This window comes from Sinocyclocheilus rhinocerous, unplaced genomic scaffold (genome assembly GCF_001515625.1).
Source record: "Sinocyclocheilus rhinocerous isolate Xijiao unplaced genomic scaffold, SAMN03320098_v1.1 scaffold5236, whole genome shotgun sequence".
NCBI classification, from domain to species: domain Eukaryota; kingdom Metazoa; phylum Chordata; class Actinopteri; order Cypriniformes; family Cyprinidae; genus Sinocyclocheilus; species Sinocyclocheilus rhinocerous.
Window position 1 is genome coordinate 195,693 of NW_015665840.1, and position 6,418 is coordinate 202,110.

The 6,418-nt window shown below is 38.6% G+C and overlaps 1 pseudogene; it reads left to right on the forward strand.

Annotated features, from left to right (window-relative positions):
• Nucleotides 1–2,703, forward strand: part of LOC107731597 (1-phosphatidylinositol 4,5-bisphosphate phosphodiesterase beta-4-like) — a 72,026-nt pseudogene extending 69,323 nt beyond the window's left edge.
• Nucleotides 2,704–6,418: the final 3,715 nt, after the last annotated feature.

A 6,418-nucleotide genomic window follows, 5' to 3' on the forward strand; every position in this document is an offset into this window, starting at 1 on the left:
CAGTTTGATTGAGATTAATTGGAATGCACAATGAAAAAACATGATTTTTGAAAATTGTTTAAAAAAAAAAGTTAACGTACTGGCCCCGCCCCCAGACCTGTACTTCATCTTACGCTTCATACAGTTGACAAATATGATGCAGGGCAACTACTCCATAAATGAAGTTATGCCCTAAAATTCAAGATACTGGGGCAAAAATGCTCCTGTATGAGTTTTTGTCTCATATTTATATCAAATGACAAGCGATATCACACGAGTGCTGTTTGTCCCAAATATAACGAGTGCAAATGTGATTTTATACAACAGTTCAGTAAATAAGAAACTTTCTGATTTGACACAAAAATAGTTTTAAATAATCTTTTGGAGGTATTTTCACAGCCAAATGTAATTTGCCATAATCGACATGTAATTAATTAGATTACATTTTTTAATCGACTAACAGCCCTAATATATATATATATATATATATATATGTATATGTAGAGAGAGAGTCTGAGTCTGAACACCAGGATGTTTTGTGACGGGAATCATGAACATAACAATACTGATTCTGATTCCACTACTTAATGATTCCATTAATGAATATTTTAGTAATTACACTGATTTAGTTTGATGTCAAACATGACGGCCTGTGGTTCAGCGAGTCAAAAACTGTTCAGAAATGTTCAGAGAGTGAACGAATCATTAGATTGATTCAGTGAGTCATCAGATGATTCAGTTGCCTGTGGTCTTCCTGTCATGTGACACATACACGCCTCCTTCTTCCTTCCACGACATCCATTGATTTGAGAGACGAGAGTTTTTCAAATGTTTCTTATCTGCTTCTTTTTATAAATTGGCTGAATAAAGAAAATGATATACTGGGGCTGCACGATAACGGTTAAACTATTAATCACTGTTATTTTGCTCAAAAAAGGGTTAGTCATTTTAATGTTTTCACACTCTCACATAAGCACAACTCAAGCAAACATCAACTGGCATGGTTTGTTCACAGATTTAGTCGCAGCAAGCAAAGCACAATTTTCACTGTGAAAGAGAACAGACTCTATTATCTGAGCAGAATATCTCGGAAGAGTTTGTTAAACTCCAGCTTACATGCGTGTTTTTTCTGCCAGCACAATATGAACAGCATTTGAAATCATTTATACGTAACTCTAAAGACGAGATCCTGTAACTCTGCTGTGATTCTCCAGGCCAAAGACATGCAGAAGATGGTGAAGCTGGAGGAGGACATGGACAATGTTTTCAGCAAAAGTTCCAAAACGGTAACTTAAGACATAACAGATTATGTTTGCTTGAACTGAAATACTGTAATTCTGTGTATATTTATCATTTTCGCGCGCAGTCAGAAGTACTCCTCTCAGAAAACACACAAATAAAGATAATTGTCGATGTTTAATTACTATTTGGATCATTGGGATCACTAGACGAGGGCTTAATGAACCCACTTTTGTGAAAACCTCGACATTTTTTTGCCTGTAGCTCAAAATCACACTCATTCTGCCAGCACAATATGAACAGCATTTGAAATCATTTATACGTAACTCTAAAGACGAGATCCTGTAACTCTGCTGTGATTCTCCAGGCCAAAGACATGCAGAAGATGGTGAAGCTGGAGGAGGACATGGACCGCAGACCAGCCACGGTGGTGTAAGCGCTCCACCCGTCAACTGAGACGAGAGCGAAGCCAACCGTCTTCATCTGTGCTTCATCTCGACTCCCGCTCCTGAACCCCTGCAGTCTGTAAACCCCGCCCATTCTCCCTACCTCAGCTCTAGCCCCGCCCATCGCGGTTAACTCCTCCTCTGCAGCGGCGTCCAGCCAATCTGGCTCTTACGTAGCTCCGCCCACGCTGCTCAGACCAGCTCCTGAGGAGGCGGTGAACACACGATTTTATACACCATCATCATCATCATCATCTTCATCAGCAGTGCTGCAGCCGTTATGGGTCGACAACTCAGAAGTGTTCTTTGTGAACTTCTCAAGTCGTATCTTAACTCAGCTAGTTAACCGTAGCAGAGTCAGGCGAACGGACGAATCTGATTAGTTAGTCACACCATTGTTTTTCTCCCATCCTGAGCACTTTCTATGTGATAGGATGTCAAGGATCTTTGACGATGTAGCAGAGCTCTAGCTTTCCTCAGTACACGACGAATGTAGACGCGTCTGGAAGCCAGATCACACCAGTGTCCCGAGCGTTTTTCATCTGTTCCTGTACGTGTTTTTAAGATCAGACGCACACCTCGTTTTACCCGAGTCTTGTTTTATTTGAGAGGTTTTAAACGGGCTGGTGATGGCGAATCGCTGGTTCTGTTCTGTGAGAATCCTCGCACGGATCGGGAAGGACGTGACTCATCGACGCAAACCATTTGCTTTCTCTGACACCACACTGAACTTTGGTGTTTGTGTTCTTTTATTTTTAGGTGTAATCTATTGGTACTTGTTTTAAAGAGAGGTGATTGTGCGCTGCAAAATAAATCATGTTCTTAGGCACTTTTGTCTCGTTTCGACCAGTGAAAATAACTAAACAGCAAAACATAAATCAAGATGACAATCAAAAAGATATGAAGTCTTGTTTTCTGAAAACTGTATCAAAATGAAGTGTGCTAAAACAAGAAAGAAATATGACAACGGTCAGAAAAACTGAGCCCATGGGCAGATATTTGTTCTTGTTTTAAGCTTAAATTTGCTTCATTTTGACAGATTTTTCAGAAAACAAGACTTCATATCTTGTGTCATTTTGCATCTCCAGTAAATGCATCCTGATTTAAGGATGTTTAGATATTTGTACTGGAAATCAAGACAGAAATACTAATTTTTTGCTGTGTAAATCCCTGCTGGTGTGCGGTTTTATTTGAGGGCTTTGGAGATTATATGTTTATTGGTTGTTGTGAGTTTTCCATCTGTCTTCTTCTTTTTCTTTGCATCATGTTTTCAAGTGTTTGGCCACATATCTCGTGTGAAAGCAAAGTGCTTTAAATCTCCATCGCTTACTAATGTGCCACTATATGTCATGTAGGACGTTTAAATTATTTTACATGATAAATGCCAAAATAAGGGGTTATTTATATAAAGATGCATATACAAATATATTATAGTGAGTAGTTTAAGACTACGTTTGGTTTCTTAGAAGCTTTTTGCACTAGCTGAATGTTTTCTGTCGTGCGACTTCCACGTAGACTTTTGCTCTAATATTATAGTTTGCGGGAAAAGCAGATTATTTTTGCAGAACTGTCGCGCTCTGAATTTCATCCGTTTCTATTCGTTTGTCTCCTGAGCTTTCTGTAGCTTCTCAATGGATCATGCTGTAAGTGCTTTTGTATTTATAAATATATATCGTATTTGTCAAACTTCTAGCAATGAAAATACTCAAAAAATACTGTTGTTATCCTGCTACTTTAATACTGTTTTATAGTATGTGTACCAATAAACTATCCCAGGTGTTAAATGATAACTGTTGCAGGTCTGTTTATTGTCTGGACGGTAATTTCATGAGAACGCTGGATAATGTGACCGTGAGTTTAGTGCTAAAGCATGCTGTGTTATTTCTGTCTGCATCCTTGTAAAGCGTTAAAGGTGCTGTGTTTGGCAAACTTCTGTAACGCTGTACTAACCAGACGCTGCGGCACGCGGCAGGGGATCGGCTGGAACAACATCATACAATACATATGCTTTATTCAATGTTAAAAGGGTTTAATGTGAGTTTGAATATCATTTCAGTAGCCATACTGAAAGCGACAATGGATAACTGACCTCAGATCTTGAAAATACATTTAAAGAAACAAAAAGGTTCAAACTTTCAACTGTTTCTGAACAAACGAGTATTCTATGGAAAAAGACTGTATCAGTCTCTCAGTGTGTATTTTTAATAATGTTAAAATGGTTTAATTTTGGCATTGGTGGGGACGTAACGGCAGACAACATTTAACTGTTTGATAAAAATGTTGTAGTGATCAAAATTTACAATTTAGTAGTTGCTGGATATTGGTAGGATCATGTAGCGTCTCTACTAAATGCTGCACCCTTGAAAATCATAACAAGCGATGACCAACTTTGGAAATTATAGTTCTCTCCTTAAATATGAAGAGGTCAAACAACAGATTATTGAGTTTCTCCAAATTTCACAAAAAGCTTATGGACGTGATTATAATATAAGTGAAGTGAGTTGCTGTTTTTTTCTCTTCTGAGGAAGATTCATTGTTTGCCACAGAGACGTTTTCCTCAGATTTATTAATGTTCATCTGATCTCATTTTGTAAGTGACTTTTCTTTCTGTTTTAATGTATTTAAGATACTGAAAAAAAGACAAATGTCAGGGCATTTCAAAACTTCTCCAGGGCCCTTCAGACCCCAGAGGGTTAAAGCAGTTTTCTTTGGATTGTTTGACTACTCAAAAGAGAATATAGGAAAATATAACCTAATTAATATGTGTTTCCTGCTAGCTAGATGTAACATACAGAAACAAAAATCTGACTCTAAACCTCTGTTCCCTTTCATGGGAACTTCGAACTGCGTCCTCTAGGGGTCGCTATGGGGGGGGAACTGTGTCCTCTTTAAGTCAAGTCACCATTGTTTATATAGCGCTTTTTACAATGCAGATTGTGTCAAATCAGCTTTACAGTATTAAACAGGGAAGTAGTGTGTCGAAATAGTGTGCTGTTCTCCTCTGGCCAGAGGAACCAGCAGGTTGATCCATGCTGCAGCAAAGTCACATTGTGCAGAGGACTCATCTGGTTCCTGTGGTCTTATCCCGGTGGCCGTCTAGGAGACAAGGTCTTTAGATTTAAACTGCAAGAGTGTGTCTGCCTCCCGAACAATGTTAGGTAGGTTATTCCAGAGTTTGGGCGCTAAATAGGAAAAGGATCTGCCGCCCGCAGTTGATTTTGATATTCTAGGTATTATCAAATTGCCAAGAGTTTTGAGAACGCAGCGGACGTGGAGGACTATAATGCAATAAGAGCTCGTTCAAATACTGAGGTGCTAAACTATTCAGGGCTTTATAAGTAATGAGCAAGATTTTAAAATCTATTCGATGTTTAATAGGTAGCCAGTGCACTGTTGATAGAACCGGGATAATATGGTCATACTTCCTGGTTCTAGTAAGAACCAGCTTAGGGTTAGGATTGGTGAAATGTATTACTTTTTTGTGCGTGTTAACCTGGAAGCACATCCCTTACGAAAATTAACCATGGTTTTACTAACGCACACAGAAAAAAACATGGTTACTATAGTTAAACCATGCTAACCACAAATTAACCATGGTTTTGCTACACTAACCATGGTATTTGTAGCAAAACTGTGATTATAAAAAAAACACATGGTTACTACACTTTAATAAACCATGGTTAATTTTCTTAACGGGATTTGTATTTGTGTGTACAATTTGTGTGTTTTGTTTTTATATACTGTCTTAATGGTTTGATGTTTTGCACTGTTTAATAAAAAAAAAAACAGAAATCAGAAAAAAGGATTCGCCAACTCGATCAAAAGTCCCGATCTGAATCAAATGATTCACGATCCGTGCTCCAAAGTCCCGATCTGAATAATGATTCGCAAACCATAAATTCAGATCAGGACTTTGGAGCGCAGATCGTGAATCATTCAATTCGTGAAATTCGCGAACCCGCTCCGAAGTTCTGATCTAAATCAAATGATTCGCAATTTGAAATCCCGATCTGAATCAAATGATTCGCTATACGCGATCCGATTGGAGCGCTTCGAAACAGTGAATCATTTTGCGACGCAATGGTTTAATGATTCAGAGTTTCAAACTGATTCCCTTTGAAGGAAAGTCTGTTCACTCGGTGGCCCTATTTGGCAGCTCAAACAAGACCAAGTTCTGTCTAAATGAACAGGGGAATCCTGAAATCTCAAAAACTGCCCGCCGAACTCACAATTAAATGACATATTTCAAATCAGCAACAAAATCTGAAATTACCTGCCCCATGAATGTTGTTTCTTATGCTCAGATAGCATTTGTATTTTTCAGGCTAGACCGGCCAATGCGCATGCGCAGTTATAACGCGCTTATGACCGCGCATGCGCATTGGCTGGTCTAGCCTCAGGTTTCTATGGGAACCGAAGCTTCTAACGGATGCTGCAGTGATGCAATGATTTTACCAATCAGCGATTGGCTCTTTCATTTAGAAGGCGGGACTATCCCGCCATATTGCGCGTTGCAGTTTCTCCCATTTATAAGTATAGGAGTGAACTGTCTTTGTATTTCTATAGACTTTGTTTTAAATAAAACACTTACTAAAAAAGATGAAATATTTTTAATTCAACTGTGGCTGTCACCTACACCTTTACTGTGATGTGACATGAATGAAACACTATTGTCCATAACTTCCTGTTTCAGTGGAAATTACATTAACACACTGAATAACTCAAGGCACTTTCAAAGCATATCAGTGGGACTT